Source organism: Epinephelus fuscoguttatus, linkage group LG8 (assembly GCF_011397635.1).
Source record: "Epinephelus fuscoguttatus linkage group LG8, E.fuscoguttatus.final_Chr_v1".
Taxonomy (NCBI): Eukaryota; Metazoa; Chordata; class Actinopteri; order Perciformes; family Serranidae; genus Epinephelus; species Epinephelus fuscoguttatus.
The window spans coordinates 38,999,211-39,020,073 of record NC_064759.1 but is presented as its reverse complement, the minus strand read 5'-3'; the positions used below and the strand labels follow the sequence as shown (position 1 = coordinate 39,020,073).

At 41.7% G+C, this 20,863-nt stretch overlaps 1 protein-coding gene across 2 annotated transcripts in view; it reads left to right on the top strand.

The window, feature by feature from the left end:
• Positions 1-3,148: 3,148 nt before the first annotated feature.
• The window catches only part of tsnare1 (T-SNARE Domain Containing 1), a 311,127-nt gene continuing 293,412 nt past the window's right edge, over positions 3,149-20,863 (top strand). For both annotated transcript variants that reach the window (XM_049584042.1, XM_049584041.1), the window contains exon 1: positions 3,149-3,230. The gene's annotated coding sequence lies outside the window, so the exon portion shown is untranslated. The remainder of the gene's footprint in view (positions 3,231-20,863) is intronic.

The following is a 20,863-nucleotide window of genomic DNA, read 5'->3' as shown; positions in this document are numbered from 1 at the left end:
GTCAGCTTTCGAGAGCAGTGAGGCTTAGACAGGCAGAGAGGGAACCTGAGGATGATGATTGTCACTCGCCAATTACGGGTAGATTTTGTCTCTGGCTGGTAAATTTTTAAGACCACTCGCCACTCTGGCGAGTTATTTTTTTACCAGCGAAAAATACTTTTTTTGTTACTGGAGAACGATGCTGGTATCGGCTGGTTTCCTGGCGGAGTAATGTGTATTTCAGGCAGAGACGATCTTTGGTCACGTAAGTGCGTCAGTCATGACGTTAACACAGCGTGCAGAGGTGGATAGCTGTTGTTAGGCTCGTTGGCAAGGCGTCGCTGTGGAACGTTAGCTGCAGCATGACCGGAGGGAGGCACAGCCAGTTAGCCTCCGCTAGCTTCCCAGCTAGCCCTGGCTCTCCGTTTGGATCCAACCAGAGCACCGAGCCCTGGTTTGTTATTCAGGTTAAAGTGGGAAGAAGCAGCGGGTTTGTTGGGCAGCTGATTGAAGCTGAGTGAAGTGGAGCCTGTGGAGGAAACACCGGGACCGTCTGGATGTAATAGTCCTTGGAGGTGCTGTAGTACTCGGCTGCACAGATAGGAAAACCCTCGGCTGACAGGATGTACCACTCTGTCACTCCGCTACTTTGTTAATAGGCTCGTTCAAGATGAGCTGCGCTTCGCCTGGAAAGTAGAGGAGAGCAGGCAGCCGCAACGGGGTGCAGAGGCAAAAAGCTGCAGTGAAGTCGGACGGTTTCCCGACAGTTTCCAGCAGCCTTCAGTCCGTACAGGAAGTCACAGACACACTAACATCCTGTCTGGAATGATGTCAGTTCATTAAAAAAGCGATCAGACCCATATATCAGTTTGTTCTCAGTCTCCAGTTGTTTTAATTATGATAGATTAATTTATTAAAATGCTTTACAGGTGATCTGTAGTTTATGTTCATGGTTTATCCTCCATTTGATATGAATTCTCCCGTAAATCAGCATCATATCACTTTGACCTGTCCCCTCAACTGCACAGGCTAAATAAACTGTGCTTGACTATAAGGTTCATATTTTCAGTGGAAAAAAAATACAAGACAACAGCTTTCATTAAGGCTCAGTCAGATACAGTCAAGGCTTCACATCTGTACACATTATTTTAAGAATCCTCACATCCCACTGACCACAAGTCTCTGTGTTGCTAAATATTTCAATAATTAAACCGTCCAATATTAATATAGTACAGGTAGACTCTGTATAGTTTATGATGAATGTATTTAGTCTCTGACAACTAAACTTCACCATCAGTCACACATGTTTTCTGTTCACAGAATAAACCTTCAGATCAGACAAACACAATCTTAATCTCTAAAATTCAACAAAAATGAATAGTTTATCTAAAACGTCCTCTTGTTGAGTCGACATCTAAACCAATCAGCTGTTAGATCAGGTGAGAGCCAGGCGGTGCAGTCGGTGGAGAGCAACTGCAGCTCCTGGCTCTAGAAACTGCGGCCGCCTCGCTCTCGCGGTTTATCACTGTCCACTTTTGTAATACGTCAGAGCAAGTCAGGATGAAGTCGGACACAAAACTAACCGGCATGCATTGTGTGCCAATCGCTGGTGATTGAATCTGCACAGGCCTTAAGTGACTTGACTTTTTTTATTAATTATTAATTATTTGGTTGGCTGGTAAAATATGTCTGGCTGGTAAGTGAAAAAGTTAGTTTGGGACCCTGTCTACGAGATTACATATGAAACCCATCAGAAACCCTGTTTCTTATAATATGATTGACATCCTATGCTATACCCATGTAAAACCCACAGTTTCCTGTAAAACTCATGTAAAATCTTGCTTACAGAAATACACTTGTATGTACCTCCAAGTGGGTGTCTGCAGAATATAAAAGGTCTCAGTGGTACTGACATTTTCTGTAAAGCATTTGACCCAACAAAACACAAATCCAAGCAGAATGGACGGGGCCAGCAATGTAGTGCAAGAGGCAAAAAGTCTTAACCAAGTGCATTTCCTCAGCATCACCTAGGACTCAAACTTAAAACCTTTGACACCAAGCCGTGAACTTGTTGAGCAGTCTGTTGGAGGTATGAAAAAAGGAGGCATGCTCTCCGGTCACATGAATTAAAAAATGGTATTACCTGTTTTGCTATGGTTTTCAGATTGAACAACACGTTCCCTTGAAATGATGTGAAACAGGGCTTTGAGGTATGTTTTTTCTGATTTGTTGGGTGTGTCAGAGGTGTCACCCAATCAGTGGCAACATGTATATAAACCAAATTCTGGTAGCCAAAATCTTAACCTGCTGTACAAACATTTTTCTTTCACACTTGCTTTGGCAATGTAAATTTGCATTTTCCATGCCAATAAAGCCCCTTTAAGTTGAACTGAACTCTGACATATTAAAAGGCAGTGTGCCTGTGAAACACAACGGGGTGTCCAACACACCACCATTACGTTTTGTCGGGGCTGAACGCAGCCCAAGTTTACAAAGTCTTAAGATGTATAAATAAATAAATAAGCCCTCTGAATTTATATTTTGTGTGGTGAAAATGATGGACAGGTGTTCTTTAGAGAAGGAAACAACATAAAATACAAATATATCTTACAACACATGATACATTTCAGTAAAATGGGTATTTATGTGTCATCTGTATTTGAAGTTGATATATGATTGATTTTTAATCTAAAATGAAGCAGGGTTGACAGTAGGAGGCACAAAGGAAATACAGCAAAAACCACCAAAAGGTCACTTTGTATATGATAAAAATAATTAGTGATCTTCCAATTAATTGTTGTATGTTCCATTTGGTGTGACAAAAACAGACGAGGGCTGAGGGTTTGAGGGACACAAAAACTCTGATACCCGAAGAATCACCTAATGGCCAATTTATATCTTGTTACTGCTTCACTTGTTTACAAGCATTTCATGAAATTTTATCAAAATATGTTGAAATATTGGTCATAGATCTGAGATCTAAGCTATATTTTAGGGTTAAATACACTCACACCTATCAGTTATTTTCAGTTATCCTTTTAAATCACCACACAGGATCTCGTGTAGATTGAAGTCCCATCATTTCCTTAGCCTCAACTACAAATCCCAGAGATCCTTGCCTAGGCCTAATCTGGTCATATGACCAGGCAGCAGGAGCAGGTGGTTCGTGGTCACATGATGTTGTTAGCTGAAGCTGAGGAGCAGCAGCATCTGAGCTGAATCACAGCCCACATCACTCCCTACACTGCAAGGTAAAGCTGGAGGAATCCCTCCTTTATTCCCTGTGTTTTTCTGCCTTTAGTGACGGATGCAGTAGCCTCACACTGAGACAGAGGAGGAAGAAGAGGAGGAGGAGAGGGAGGATAGAGGGAGGAGATGGGAGACAGGGATGAGGGGGATGGGAGGCCATCAGGGATGCCTCTCCGTTGCTCTCTTTAAACAAGGAAGCACAGATGTTTGTGGAGTGTAAATCTATCTGCTGTAAACATATTGGGCCTGAGGTTGTGCGTGAGGAGTGTGTGTCTTTGGAATGATGCCATATTGTTGGAGATATGCAGAAATCTGATGGAGAGAAGGGATGGATATATGAGTGTGGTACAACCAGTTCTTCTTTTAACATAAAAGCTATCTGTTGTTCTTCTGGCAGGGAGCCAAATATGGATGGATGATTCATGTTCTCTGTTGCCCTCTTATTCTCCTCTCCATTCCACTCAAGTCTCAGGAAAATGGTTTTAAAGCCTGGCATTAAAACTGCCATTGGTTGGCAATATATTACCCCAGAGGTAATTGCAATAAAAAATATTATTCTGATTACAAGACCATTATATGCCAATGATATATTGAAAATATAATAGCATGATAACACAAGTACACCCTTTCAAAGAGCAATGAACTTTTAACTGATTAAAATTATGGCAGTGAAATTGGAAAAAACAAAATATTCTCACTCCCAGCTTGTCACATATTGCCGCCTGTTCAACGGACTTTTGACAGCTACATATTACACTTCTGATGTCACTAAAACACTTTGTATTTACATTTTTTCCTCGTGAAACAAAAGCACGTGGTTAAGTTTAGGTAACCAAAGCCCATGGTTAGGTTTAGGCAACAAGCACATGTAATTAGGGTTAGGCAACAAAAGTACGTAGTTAGGTTCAGGGAACCAAAGCCTACGGTTAGGTTTAGGCAACAATTGCACGTGGTTAGGTTAAGGTAATAGAAGCATGTGGTAAGGTTCAGACAACAAAAGCACGCATTTAGGTTTAGGCAACAAACGCAGGTGTATCATATCGCAGTGAAAGGATGGCTTTTCTCCTCCGCTAACCTCAATGTCTTCACTTCACCTAGTTCAGTGTTGCTGTTGCAGTGTGTATGTGTGTGACACAGAAAGCAGATGAAAGGACAGAAGCAGCAATACTAGAAATTACAGCTGTTTATTTGGTTTAGGGTGCTGTAGAAAATAAAAAACAAAAATGCTTAGGTGCTGCGCCCAAGTCTCAAAATGGTCAGGAAAACCCTGCTCTGCTGTATATTGGTGACATTCTTACATAAACATCATGCATGTAAACAAAACGGCAATATTGTACGATATATGGACATAGCCTCAATAATTTAAGCTGACCCCGATACGTCAGTAATGTAATTTTCCTTGATAAGTCTAAATGACCCTTTGCTAAGTCCCGCCCCCGGATGCAGACTGGCCAATCATAACGTTCGCTCAGACCACGGTTCGACAACAACACAACCGTGCTCAATTGACTCTTTAATTTTCAGGCTGGTTTTGTGGATTTGGAGCTAAATGTTGTGCCTGGGGCACGTCGTGTATTAATGATACTCGTTACCTGGAGAGATTAGAAAAAGATATATGTTTCTTCCCTGTTCCACAACCAAAATCAAACCCTGAAAAGTGTAGGGTTAGCTATCTAGCTACTGAAGATATAGTCTACTGAATGTATACTAATGCCTACTGTTGTACAGGAACCAGTGAAGGGAAGCAGGGAAACTGTGCTGATATTGAACCAGCTGTGTGTCATCACATTGTGTGCAGGTGAACGTTGTTTGACTTGACCTGGAGATCCCTGCCCGTGTGGAGGTGGAGGTCCGGGTACTGGCAGCGGCACGGTGGCAAAGCCAAACACCATTCTTCTACACACTGCAATATCACGCAGCTGGTTCAATATGGGCAAAGTTTCCCTTTATATTCATTGTCTTGTGTGGCGATCAGCAGTGATGTGGTGGTTCACTTTTACACTGTGATCTGTAACCTATAGTACGGCTTTAGCTTCTAACTATCTTTGTCTTTTTAACCTGTTGTTGCTGCTGAGTCAGTTTGACATCCTGGATATATCCTTCAAACACAGACTGTAGACCCCTCTGTCTGCTGCTCTCTGGAATCACTGTTTCAGTTTTCCAAAAATGTGATAATATTTCTTCTGGGAGTGTAGTTACTTACAGTGTGGGCTCCATGTTTACTCCGACAGCTTGTCAGACCATCACAAAGGGGCGGGGCTTAGCAAAGGGTCAATTGGGTTTATGTTTTTTAAAAGCAGTAATTTTCTAATGTAAAGGAGCAATAAGACATACAAGACAAACAATCAGGGTTTGACGTAAATGATGCCCAAGGCCAGTAAAAGTTGATTAAAGTCTGAGATGTTGGCATGTTTCAGAAGAAATTCATTATTCTTAAGATACTTGAGCGATGAAATCCAACATGATTCACTAAAATACACCTTAGGAAGGTGGAACAGGATGCATGCTTAGCCTCCAGCTTACTGATACTAGAAAGAAATATCAGCGAAAGAAACTCACAACACTGTGAAAAACTTTCTACAGTCATGGAAGCAACAATATTCCTGGGTGGAAAATAGGTTGGTATGTTTTGTACAGTTTTGTATGTTGACATTACATACATAACCCTAACCCTAACAACTCAAGGAAAACAACCAAATCTAAGGGGGACTTTACTGTTGTACACATTATGTATGATAAATAACCAAAATTATCGAAAATAATTATTTCCAATTTTACATTTATACAACCCATTCTTATTTCCAGGTCGTCCCTCGGCATCTCATATCAACACACAGAGCATGCTTTAGCTACTCTATGTGACACACACTTGAAACACATTGCAACACATGGTTAATGTTGTAAAACGGTCATCGTTAGGTTTAGGCAAAAAGGCACGTTTTACATTGTAAAAAAGATGATTTTTTTTTTTGTTAAAATAAGTACATTTATTACATAAAAGAGGGAAGGCAGTGTAAAATGACCATACGTAAATTGTGTGAAGTTTCTTTCAAACAACACTGACTTTTGGTTTCACATGGGACATAAATTGTAGTCTCTTTGATCACAGTCTACGCAAATATCCGTGCTCTTTATACTCAAGTGGCAACCTCCGGTGCTTAGAAATTAACACAGAAAGTAAATAACACAGAAGTGCAAAAATCTGCAGTTCTGTGGATGGCTGCTTGAGGCCAGCTCCAGAAGCCAGTAAATCCCCATAGACCCCCATGTTAAATGCCCAATTTTACAGCAGAAATAAACATGTCAGCTTCTCAGTCAGATCCACTACTCGCTCCTCCACAGGACCAGCCTTTCACCCAAATATGGTCACTTCTGGCTCCAAAAGAACCCAAGATGGCAACGGTCGAAATGGCAAACCTGATGCTTCATAATGGGAGTTTACAAACCAATAGGTGACATCACAGTAGCTATGCCCAGTATTTTTATAGTCTATACTCATTGGTGAAGTATTATTGTGGATGGGTTTACATTGGAGTTAGTTGAGAACCTGGTATGTCTCATAGAAAATGCATTTGACTCTCTGGAAATAAGAACTGGCTGAAATATACAAGGGACTGGTAAAACTCTGATCTAATGGCCAAATGGACCACTGGGGTAAAATGTTGTGTGGACACTGACTGATACAGCAGCAAACCAGTATTTGCTATGTAAAGATATAGTGGGGTAATGGTGTGCCGAGCAGAGGATGACGTCACACTTGTTTTGGTATTTGGGTTGGTCGCGCATGCATGTGATTCCCTCCCTTCATGTCCCACTGGCTAGCTAATTGCTGCTGCTCTGCACTGCGCTCATACAGCAGTTACTGCTGTTAATGCTGTTCTAACTGGCAGTGGCCAGATGGTGTCATCGCAGAAGCATAACACCCACCCTCCAGTTCCCCTCCGGGTTAACACTGTTGGCTGTCAACACTGTTGCTGTTGTCAGCACTGTTGCTGATGTTAGCCCCATTAGTGCGGCTTGGCTCAGCCACCTCCATGTTTGCTTACGACATCAGAGGTGAGAGCCATGTGCAGGCCCAGACTCTGGATGTCAACACAGGGAGGGTCTGTATATGCAGCTTAGTTGGGTATGTAATTGACAAGCTAAAAATTAAAATATAGCCATAAAATCATGTTAAAACATGTTGAGTTCGAAAGATTTCAATTTTTGAAGGAGACTAATATTTTCACTGTCATTACCTGAGTTATACAGTAAGTGACATCCTGTTTTCTTTGCAAATCTAGCACCACTTCTCAGCACAAATGCTATACCCATTTATAATTAAGTGACTAACTGACCACTGCTCAGTGAAGCATGAAGAGTGACGCAGAGCTGGTAGTCTGAGCTAACCAACCATGAGAAGCTACTGACAGACTCTTTGAGTCTGTGCTGTCGAGATGAGGGGTCTGGTGAAACTTTGACAGTCAATAGAAGCACATTTATGGCCCTTTGAGTTAGTCACTGTGTGGGTACCTGTGTTGTTGCTGCTGCTCTGCACTGGTTCAACTCAAAAGAATTGAAGGTAACAATTTGCATGCATCTTTTTAAGTGGTTCCAACTCTGGCCTTATTGTGTAAATCCTGAGTCTTTGATCACCTCACAAACTCATGAATAGTTTCGTACATCGTACATCAACGTGATTTGATCTGTCTTGAAAAACTTATTATGTTGAACCAACTTAATATTTATCCAGAAGTTGGGTTAATATTTAGAGGTCAACCTATTTTATTTAAGATATTCTAACTTATTCTAACTTATTTATTTCAATTCCATCCCACTCAAAAATGTCAAAAATGCTTCAAATAAGGGTCAGCTGATTAAAACACTTTAATGTAACAAACATATTTTTTTATGCTTTAAAACTTTTTTATTTTAGGCATTTTAGAGTGTATGTGAGGCTTTCCTTTGTGTGTCAGAGGGGAAATGACGGTACATACTGTAGACCTGCTGCTTATTGTAGTTAATTTTACTGTTCATCAGCCTTAAATATCTTTCAAAGATCTGGATACAGCAGAGTTATTGGTGGGCCAATGCTTTCTGGGTACTGCCACTGCAGAGGATTAAATTTTATTCATATTCGTTTTTACGTTAGTTGCAAAGTGCTTCATAAAATACAATACCACCCATGAAATATAAGAAAAACAAAAACTGAAAAGAACATCATACACATAAAATACTATAAAACAGTTTTTGAATTTTTGAAAAATAATATTTAATAACAAAGTAAGAAAAATAAGGAATCATCTGTTTTGATATTGAGGTTGAGTGTGTTTCACAGCATTGGGGCTAAAATAGTAAAAGCATGATCCCCTGCTGTTTTAAGCCTGGAGACTGTAGTTACACAAGTATCATAATACAAGATTATTTTAATAGGAATTAGGCTCACTTCCTTGATAGCTGTAGGGACATAGTACGAAATAGAATTACCAGAATACAGCAAAAAGCAGGAGGACAAAACAAACAACAACACAGGAAATGGAATAAATTAGTGTGTTCTGAATATAAACTAAGATCTAAACAAAAGACCCTGTAGTGTGTGTACGCGAATGATTGTGTGTTGCAAATAGGACTCACCTTATCAAAAGGTGCATTTACATATTACATAACTTATAAAAGTTAGTAAGGCCTATGAGTGTTTGCTTGAGTTTATTAATATAATCTGAACTCGCTCCATATTTTTTGGCATGATTGAAATGAATTCTTACTCTGTGGTGTGTTAGCCAGAGTATATGTAACAGGATGTTGAATGGTGGGTGTTCTCTGCATGACTCATTGCTCATCTATCCGATCTGGACAACAGATTGCTCTCTTACCACTCTCACTTTTCTTTCATCTTCCTGCTTGTTATTCAAGTTGCTATGTTGATTATCCGCTGTTTGTCATGATTATTCAGTGATGAGTCAGTATACCACAGTATTATACCAGACCAACCATGATTTCTCAAGAGTGGGCCTCATATGGGGTCACCACATATGCAGACTGGGTCATGGGGGAATTTACAAAACTGACACTGTGTTGACACTGTGGAGGTTTTTTGTTTGACAGTATTTTTTATGATGTTTAAAAGTAGCCATTTAAAAATCAGTAACACAGGCATTATAATGTGCAGAGAAAATATATCACAGCTTAACCTTAGAGGTCTCCTCATGCTCTAGAAATCATTCCGTACTCAGGGTCAAGAAGATTTAGGAGTTATAGTGGGGTCAGGGCAAGCGGCCCACCGGGACTGAATAATAAAGCCAATGCAGAAGTGCCAAAAACTGTGGTTCCTTGAATGACCCCTTGAGGCTGGCTCTAAGAGCATGTTAGTTCTCATACTGTACCCACCTATTTAAATGTTATTAAGGCTTAAAGTTGCGCATAACTAAGGGCGTGGTGAGTGCTGTCTGTTGGTAAGTCTCTACCATCTCGACAACGCTGGTTAGGTAACATGGCATCACCCTAGATTCACTGTAGCCATAGCTGTCAAAACAGTGTGTTTTTAGTTCATCAAAGTTAATTGTTGTTCTCATAGAAATAAGATGAAAGTAAAACAAACATTCCACTACACTTAGTAGAGTGCCTCCACCCGACTGAGTGTAATTGTTTTTAATGAGAATGATGCTTTTTGCTCGCTGTTTTTACGTTGTTATGCACCTCTTGTTTCTATGCTTTAGGTGCATGGCATCTTTGCTGGAGCTTCTGTAAACTTCAGTTCAGAGCAGATTAGAGCCTATTGTCCAGTTGCATGATTTGAGAGGCGGGCCTTCAGTGGTGGTCACGACAACAAGTTTACAGTTGGTTAATAACAATGGTAGGTAGCATTTGCTGGATACCCAGAGCTATACGACTTTACAAACCACAGTTACCGTGATCTCAGTAGAAAACAGCAGGCAAGGATGCATATAAGTGCACTACTTGAAACAACCATCATTGAGGCGAAGCTCCTGAACTAACTGGTGGTACTCCCTGTGTTCCACCCTCTTTTTTTAGGGTGTCATGTACCCACACAGATCTCTGTTTCTCTGTGTCCAACAAACTATTTGCTGATAGCCTCTCACCCTCAACCAGAGCTCCAGCAATTACCCTCTGTCCATTTTAGGAACTAGCTAGTAATTACTGTAAAGTAAATAAATAAATGGTAGATTGATTACACGGGAAGGTTAGGGTAAGGAAGTGATGGGATGGTTGCCTGGCAATGAAAAGGTGCACAAGCTTTTTTTTTTTTTTTTTTTAAAATACTGGCATTGAATTAAATTTTAAAAAAGCAGCTCTGTGTGCCCTGCGTTTTGCAACCTCCAAAATGCTTTCTGTGTGATCAGGGCCTATGTATACCATGAAAGGGGTTGCTTGTCGTGATAAATGTGACAAATTATAACCCGACTGTATGGGTCCTGTCAGCACTTGGGAGCACCGGAGCATCTTACAGTTCATGCTCTTGGTTTTACAGCCACAACTTTACTATTTTGGCTTAGTGTCAAGGCTCTCATCAACTTTGATCCTGGCAGTAGCTGTCTTCAGTTGCCTACATCATTGAAAATATGTCAATGTTGTGTTCATAGCTACCATTACAAAAGCCTATTAAACTCAACGTATAAAGGTACAATAGAGTCACAGACCAAAACTTAAAATAAACACAAAGAAGCAATGTAAAGAGCTGTAATTAGGATTACATTTTCGCTATTTGCATCTTGGAAAGAACCAGCCAGAAAACTACAGTCAGTAAAGCCTGTATCATACTGAAAAAAGTCATTTTTGGACACAATTTCAACTACAAACTTGGAAATGCCCCTTGCTTGGCTTACAGTTTGTATTGCTTTGCTCAAACCATGGAATAAACCTTAAACCTCAGCAGTAGACAGTAGCAGTAGCTTATACTGTGGTTTGTCAACCTTCTATGACCCTTGAGCCCCTTTTTACGGTCACCAATTCCTCCTGACCACAGCAATTACAGAGCATTTCTTGTTGTCACATCATTTTGAGTCCAGAACATTTGAGGTAAACTGAGGTGACAGTTTATACGGTTGGTCTGGTTCAAAGTGTGTAGTATTGAAATCTCCGCAGACACTCGGCTGTGTCAGCATGACATGAGCCCCACAGCCTCCATCACGTTTGTGAATAATGTTTACGTATGGCTCCCATTCAGAACTGCCATCTGCTGTGGTGTTTGTACAAATACATGATCATCCTTTGGCAGAGCATCACAGTCACACTGTGGTGATAATTTGCTTTTGCTTGGTATTGTGTGATTATTCCAGCAGTCATAACACTGAGAACTACTCTGCTATCCACCAGCCATCATAGAGGTAACAGTAAACATTCTCCCACCGCCAGTGTATACATCCCTACAGTATGTACTTTCCTCCCGGGCCACACTCAATAAACATGTCACATTGCTCTGACCTATAACTGTCATTCACCCAAGTTTGTGAGAATGTCTGAAACACTGTATGTGAGAGGAGAAAAAGAGTCAATCTGACTTCTCTCCTTTTTCTGAATTCTGAATAGTTTGTTTAACACTTTTCGGTCAAAACTAATTAAATAACTGAAGCTATTTTATGCACTGGGAACTATAATGAAAATTGAGTTTGCTCAGTTCCCATGGGGATAACTTAGTCATTATTACATCATTGAAGTCTGAGTGTCTTAAGTAGAGGCGTCTTCATGACAACCATACAAAGCTAAGTGATGTACTGCTGTGGAGGGGTCAGTTTACATGTACATACGCTCACTGAGATATGATGTGCAAGGTAGGTACCCTGGGTGTGTTGGTTGTTGACGTGTCAACCTGTTACATGCACTGTCTGATTAAAAAATACACTTCCATTTTCACAGGAAATGTACAGTTTACATACAGTCTCTTTCTAAATAAATGCTCTATATCAGTACAACACTGAATTGACATTTCTTTCTGTCAACAGCAAACGCGTGTGGTTACGTTTAGCCAACACACACACGTTTGGGTTTAGGACAAAAAACAGGGTTTGGCTTAACATTCATACAGGAGGCAAACACTGGCCTCCCATGTAGGGTTGCGTCGGTTCTCGGTAATACCAATTCGGTCCGGTACTCTGTCTTTGACCGGGTTTTATTTTTTGAGACCGACCGGACCGCATACTCGGGCAGAACGTACGCGGAGCGGACGCCGCGGAGGTCCGCCTGGTAAAAGTGGACGTCCGCAAGCCCTGTGCGCGCAAAGCACGACCGCGCGGACTTCACTCCGCGCACCAGTGTCACACAAAAGACTGTTCGGCATGTATTTTTCACATCGCAGGGATTTTTTACGGACATTTTTACACGTAGTCCGCTCTGCTTATAGTAAGCCCGAGTCTGTGAGCACCTGTGTCTGCCTCTTCACCAAGCGCACAGCAAGCAGGAGAGAGAGGGGGGTGGGGCGGGGACTGAGCTAGGAGGTGTGAGTGCGCATGTGCCTCTACTGTAGCCTGGAGTTTGTTTAATAGTGACGGGGAGTCGATAATGGCGGACAATTTAGTCTCGACGAAATCAAGGAATGCGCCACTATGGCAACACTTTGTCTTTGAGCCAGACGAAGGAGGCAACCCTTGTTTGCACTGATTGAGTAAGCTGCAAAATTTATTTGTAAGGAATAAAAGAAACAACTTACTATTGTCACTCTGTTGTCCTAAGGTCATTTTTTATTTTAAATGAGTCAATTGCGCCCCCAAGTGGCGAAAATCCGATGTTACTGACTTGATGCGTTTTTTTACAAAAACCGGACCGTTTTTTTTTTTTTTCTCATACCGACCCAACCCTACTCCCACGTGAAAGTCAGTGGTTACTGGACCCATCCACCTCCCCTCCTGCCCACCCTACTCGGACTTTCGCCCCCTTAACCTTCATTGTTGAAGCTGACGGGCGTCGTTACAGAACAATGGCGACAGGTCACATATGATGCTGGCGTAAAAGGACTGCCCAAGCTCCGGTATTTGGTGACTTCGGAGTAAGACTGAGTTGGACAAACATAGGAGCTGGTGGTCATCTGTTGCCTCGATCAGTTTATTTATGTTATTTTGTGGCTTTGGCATTTAAAGTGTTAGTTCAGATTCATTATAACACTAACCACTTGATCAAGGCAGCAGTAGACCAGCAGCTCCCATGTTCTAAAATTACTGTTCTTGTCAACGGAGTCTGGTGGCTTGATGAGAACACAGATGGGGAACTATAGACGGTAACGGCACCCCTGTTGTCTTCAACAAGATTAAGTGGTGAACAGAGTTGGGTAGACAAAGTAACGCATTAGATGGATCTCAGTGAAGGGCAAGTGGCCCATAACTTTAATTTTGGAGACAAAAATGTAGGCTTAGCGCCCTGTGGTCCATTGCCCAATAGGAAATGTAGAATACTCAAAAGTACTTTAAAAGTACTTGAGTTACTTTTCTCAGGGAGTAACGTTGGAAGTACTTGAGTTACTTTACTTGGAGTAACGCAGTTAAGTAACTGGTTACTTTTCAAAAAAGTAATGCAGTAAAGTAATTTGATTACTTTTAAAGTAAACCTTACCCAACTCTGGTGAATATATTCTCAATACAGTGTCCTCTTAAACTAATATTAATTTTTTTTAGGTGTCCAAAATACATTTCGCTGCCGCCCCCCTTCCACAGCAGTATATTGCTTCACTTCCATGTTGGTTCTCCTGTCTGCTTTTCCAAACTGGTGGCCTGCCGATCGACATCTAACTATAGGGAAAACATTGACTATGGATAAGTACCTCATACAACCCCCCTTCAAAAGATCTGAACTATCTCTTAAAATTGGGGGTCTTGGTCTCAGAATCTTAAGGCTTGTCTAGACAGGATACCTTTCAGCCATGTGTTTTAGTCATCTCTCTCATGTGCATGTGATGGACAATTGACAGATATTCTACTATTGTAATTGAGACAGCTGTCATCACCGACTGCATAACAGCTGGTATTCCACGCATGTAATACCTTTAGCTGCAACTTGAAACAAATGTTCCCATTTTATTTTCCACACTTTAGTGATTGTGTGTTCTCTGAGCACTGCCAAAACGCAGGTGACCTACACTCAATACTGTGCCTGAACGCATCCTGTGTGACATAGATGGAGCATAAAAGCTGCTGCTGCTCTCACCATGCAGTCTGTGTAGACTATTCACAAGGGAGTGTGAGATTGAATGCGAGATGGGCAGGTGGACTGGTGCCACATTACCAATAATGCAGGCACTGTGCCACACTGTGATGGTGGAGAGGAAGCTGAGAATGAAGGTGAAGCTATTCAGTTGACCAGTCAATATATTACAACCATCAACAATGGTGATGAGCTGTGGCCAGTGAGTGAAAGGCTGAGGTTACAAGTGGTCTAAAATGGTTTCTTTCGCCATGAATGGAGCCACTTGAGGAAGTTCAGGTATATATAAAAGATGTCCAAGGATGCTCACCTGCTGCCACAGACACCTAGACCCAAATAAGCTGTGTAAAATTGATATGAAAAAGCACATCATTTTACCCTTCTGTTATGTTGTGGGTCAGTTTCAGTGTTGGGGAGGAACTAGTTATGTGCATTATTTAATTAAATTACAAAATACATGTAACTGTTGCTTATCTGCTACAGATACTGAGAAATATATGTAATTAAATTAGTTACTAATCAAATGTTGGTGATTACAGAGGGGTTACATCTGTTCTTTTCAGTAAAGAGCTTATACGTAAAATTAAACATTCATTTTGTTGCTTTGCATCTTTTTACCATTTAGAAATGCCTCTGCCTCAACACAGGTCAGTAAAACCGTTGGGAAAAATTTGAGTGCACCACCATCGGTGAATGGCCTACAAGGAGCTATCTCTACATGCAGTCAGGCTCCATTCATTTGGCAGTGCACACTCAAATTCTTTTTTAGTTTTTTTTTTCTTCCCTTTATTAAAGGAGAGCTGGAGAGAGAAAGGAAAGGATGAGAGAGAATGGGAATGACATGCAGCAAAGGGCTGCAGGCTGGAATCGAACCTGAGCTGCTGCAAAGGGCTCAGCCTACATGGGACACAAGCTCTACTACTGGTTAAGCTAGAGGTCATCCCTGAAGCATTGTTTTTGATCATTTCTCATGTTTGAGTTTGTACCATCTCTCATCTGCCAATCAATGCAATGTGCATTGCTCTAATCAGCTGAATCTGCCATGCCTGGGACCAGCTGACCATGCCAAGGTTGGTGGCAATGTCGTAAGACAAGAACACCTTTTAGTGCTTAGTGTTTTATGGACTTTTCAGCTTTATTGCCAAGTATCAAACATTTGTTCGAAAAGTAATCAAAAAGTAATCAAATGTAATAAGATACATTACGAAGTAATTAATATTGTTGCATCATTTATTACATTTTTAACAAGGTAACTAGTAATCTGTCAATTGCTAACCGTTAATTTGTGAACTGCTGAGAATATTTTTGGCCAGCTATGCATGTCAGTCTATAGGTTAATTTTGCTACTTTTCAGTTAGTCTGAGTGGGTGGAAGTTCGCTGCATAGATCAGCCTCTCATTGGGCGGAACGAGCCACCTGCTGAAGTCCCGCCCTACCACCTCCGGTTGCAGTTTTCAACACGTCCTTTACTAACTTTTGCTGTGTTTGATCTTGCGGGGATGTAGCCATTTTTCTGCCATGGTTCACGTCCTGTAGGCGATATTTTTGTGGGCGTGTTACACCAAAACCTGTTTCCCCCCGGCAATATTTTTGCAAGCGCACCATTGCTGTAGCACCGCCAGAACGATTGTGATTGGTTGAAAGAAATACAAGCAGCCGGGGCATTTTTTTCTCCAATCTTAAAGTGAGAGTTGGCCCAGCCAGACCTTTCTTTTCTTGAGAAAGGTCTGGTGAGCGAGACTACTTTTCAGTTAACTGCACTGCGCACCACCTCTGGGTCTGGCGTAAGCTGTAGGTAGTGGCACCGTTTAGCCGGCAATTACTGCTGGTATTGCCAGTCAGACCCAACTTTGCTGCATTAACGTGGTGGCCATTCTCCGGTCTCCTCCCAGGTCGCTCTGGTGAGTAAGCCACTCAATTTAGCATTGTTAACTTACACTTTTTAGCACTGTTATCAGTGTCTGCATGGCTGGCGCTAACACAGTTAACAATGCTGAAGGGGTTCTGCTGTTCAAAATTTGGATGCTTACTCACCAGGGCCACCTGGGGGAGACGAGAGGGTGGCCACCATGTCTCTGAAGCAACGCCCTCCTGCCACTGGGATGGCATTGCCAGCAGTAATGGCCAAATGAGCTAGTTTCCACCTGGCCCAGGTGGAGTGCAGTGCAGAGTGGCCTAGACTGGCTAACTAGTGGAGACCAGAGGGTGCGCTGCATGTACTATGTTTCAGTATGTTAACATGCTCTTTCAAAAGTAGTGCTAAAGTTTACTGAGTCAATGAAGCACAGGGGTAAAATGGAAGGGCTCTTGTATTTCATGTCATTTAACATTTCATTTTTCCTTAAAAATTCATTCATTCATCTTCTAACCGCTTCATCCTCTTGAGGGTCGCGGCGGGGCTGGAGCCTATCCCATCTGACATCGGGCGAGAGGCAGGGTACACCCTGGACAGGTCGCCAGACTATCGCAGGGCTGACACATAGAGACAGACAACCATTCACGCTCACATTCACACCTACGGACAATTTAGAGGTATCAATTAACCTAGTCCCCAATCTGCATGTCTTTGGACTGTGGGAGGAAGCCGGAGTGCGCGGAGAGAACCCACGCTGACACGGGGAGAACATGCAAACTCCACACAGAAGGGCTCCCACACCCGGGATCGAACTGGCAACCCTCTTGCTGTGAGGCGAGAGTGCTAACCACCACACCACCGTGCCGCCTCCTTAAAAATTAACCAGTTAAATTAACTGACTCTGTACTGGATTTGTAAACAACAACTTCATCCAGATGCTTGTTTCACAGATATCAATAAAAATGCGTCTTTGCTGGTATGATCAGCCCGTTCTCATTCCAAAGCCATCAAATACTGCCGCTTTGTCAGTGATTTCAGCTTCAGACACTGACACCAAAAGCCACCTTTTGCAGTGGTACGATATGTCGCAGGGTGGTGTCAGTGTGTAAACATGGTCAGACAGAACCTCTGGAGGTGTTATGAGACAGTGTGATACAGGGACGGCCAGCGCGTTCAGATGGCACCCGTTTGTGGGGGTATGATATGCTGGCAGTAATGAAGTAATATATGGAGCGAGAAAGTCCCTATAGGGTTGGCCGGAAGGCTGGTGGATGGGTCCAACAAAACCCAGACTTTCACCTGGGAGGCCAGTGTTTGCTTCCCTTATGACTGTAGAACCAAACCATGATGTTTTTTTCTAAACCTAACCACGTGGAAGGATATCTAACTCGTAATGTATAGACATGAAAGGTGACTGCAAAGTGCCGATATGTGCCGACTGCGGAATGAGAACAGGTTGGTATGATTGTTATTTGTTGTTGTACTTCTGATTTAGCCTGGAAATCCAGACCCAAATCTCGAAAGATTTAGGGTCTGGCTATGAGTAATGCAAATGGCCCAGCTCGAGGGGTGGCACCAAGCATGCATCACTGCACGCAATTGGATAACACTACGACCAATCAGAACAATACACGGGGTGACATATCTAGAGCGCTACAAGCGGAGCTAACTGGTAGATTAGACTCTTGCCGTAGCCGGTCAGCAAAACAGCAAAAACGTCCTTGCAAAGGAAAGATTCGAGCGCCGTCTTCTGTTCCTCTTTTAGAGAAAAAGCCAAGTCTAACTCATTCATTGTAACGGCCAAAGCCGTTTCAAACAACTGGTGTTCATCCGTAGCCATCTTGCAGTGTTTACTGACTGATTCTGGACTTTGTCGTCGCAGAGCTGTCATCATCTGTTTAGCTCGCCTCTGGCCCGCCTATATCAGATACACCAATGTGATTGGTGCAGCTCGGCTCCAAGGGCATGGGTAATGAGCATCATTACTGATTGCCAGAGTGACTTGTTGAGCAAATTCAAATTGTGCACTCGCGAGATCTCTGGATTTCCAGGGTACTTTTGATTGGCCTTTGAGTATCAAAATGGGCTGTCCCTTAATTTAGATTACAGCATCAGCTTTTTGCCAAGACAGATGCTAAAACACTGAGGACAGAAAATGCTTCTGCACATAGACAATCATGTAAGCTGGGTCATTCAGAGCTTTTGGCTGTTTCCTTCATACTTGCTTGTTATATAATGTACAAATTATACATTGTGATTTTTATGGAACATGCCTCCTGCTGAAAATTGCCCATTTGTGAGTGTATTTAAACAATCTAGTTGACTCTGAAACATGACATAATTGATATATGATTGGAGTAAAATAGCTATATGTCAGTAAGGACCTTTGACATGCAGGCATGCAGTTTAGTAAACAGCCAATCAGAGACAAATAGCAACTTATATTTGATAGATACATGAGAAACAGACACTAAGAAAGGAGTAGAAGCAGATTTTTAGTGTGAGGGAGATTATTTTTGATATTATTACACAAGAAACATTCACATTTAATGAACTGTCATGATTTATGAACTGAATAATTAACTGAGCACAATTCATGCTTACTGGAGCATGGACCAATTTTGGACACTCCATGTGCTTTCTTCTGAGACCTGAATATGGACATGGCACACTAATATCTCATTCACAGACTGCCATGAAAATTCTAGAGCAAAGTCACGATAGCTATGAGATCAATCCTTCTCCCATGGCCTTTTTCTTGTAGCACCAGGATGTTGTTTGTTATGTACAACACTGTAATATTGTGGGGGTTAATAAGCATTGCTGCCTCTAGCAGGGCTTTATACCTTTAGTCTTGTTATGACACAAAATATGCTATGGAAATGCATTTTTCCTTCAACATTTTCCTCCTGCCTATCAGAAAATTACGTCGAAAATGAGTATTGTAGCTCACCTAATAGCTTAAGTAAGTGACTGGAATGCTGGATGACAACTGAGACCCTTTAGTAAGGACATAGAGGAAAGGGAAGAAGCCTTTTTCTGGATTTAATTTGTGGATTCGGGGAGACAAGAGGCCTTGCCGTCAGAGATAACAAGGCCAGGCTCTGTGATGTGTGAGTAATGGCCGGACAGAGGTTTGGACATCATTAGAATAATCAGGCCTGATGTGGTTGGAGATGCACGGCAATACAGGGGAGGCCTACTGATGGCTGATAGTGCACTAATTAAGATGCTGCTGGTGAACTGTTTTCTTTTTTGACAATGCGGACGTTCTGTGATCCAACCTCTGCCTGGGCATTTTGTTTGAATATGCCTCTGCTCAGTGTGCTATACTAATATGCCCATTAGATTTCATTCATCTTTAGTTCTTTATTCATTAGACTAACATTTTTCCTGTGTGGATTGTGCTCTATTGTGGTGGTGCTGTGTTCCACAGTTTTGCCTGAGTAACTTTGTCAGATTATTTTTTTCTATTTTGCTGATGCAAAACAGTTGAGCTTTTGGGAACAGTTTAGCTGCAGCTCATTGCTGCTGGAGAGCATTCAGCATGTTTGAGGTTTTATCGTATTCCGCTACTCATCTTGCTGTCTGCCGGATTGGAAACCCCATTGATCATATCAGATTGGTTAAGTAATTGATTGTTACTGGTTATTAACCTCCCAGAACTTTGGACCTGCTTGCCAGCCACGGAGAACAGCCTGTAATCAGTCACAAATGGCAGCCGCTAATGAAATTAGTTCCTGGTTCTGCCTCACAACTTTGTTTGTTCCACAAAGTATTGGCAAGGGCATAGAGATGCCATGGTTTACTCTCCCCAGAGAATGGAGTGATAGAACAACAGAATGCAGATAATGAGCTGCTGTGTCTGTGTTGTCTCTTTGTAATTACTCATGTGTCTGACCAAAATATAAAGATGAGGACATGAAAACTTCTACTTGCAACAGTTTGTATAATGTCCACAGTGTCATTGCAGACACAAGGCCAGAGCAGGGTGTATGCAAATTTGGCACAGTTTTGTCTCTATGTTCTGATGCATGTCATGTTCCATATCATCATTTAAAAAGTGGTCATTGCAGGGGCATAATTTACAGGGGGGCATATCCCCTGCTCATTTTCAGAAGGCAGTATTGGACCCCTTTACTTTTATAGGCCAAACACTAATGTTACATCACAAAAAACAGGAGAAACTACAAACACTAGGTCATCAAGTAAGGGTTGATACCTAAAGAAAATGTCTACAAACTAAAGAATTTTAAAAATCAGTATTAAGTCTTTTAAATGGTTACAGTATCTATTATAGAGGAGCTACACACATTTTGAAATCTTGAGCTCCAGGGTTTAATGGAGTTAAAGTTTTACTTTTGATATATTTCCAAAAGTATGAAATAGATAAAAACTGTTTATATATGCATACTTGCATATTAATGTGAAGAAAAAAAAATCAATTTTACTCCTCACTCCTACACGTTTTCCGTTATTGTAGCACTTTAATTGATTTTGTGGAAAGTGTTTAAATCAATGTGATGGCCTGAACTGTGCCAACATACTGTCATATATGTCCTTAAATATTTAGTGCAGGGATACTCAGCTTGCTTGACTTAGGGGCCACTTTGCAAATAACAGGTGGTCAGGGGCCAGTCACAGAATATGTCA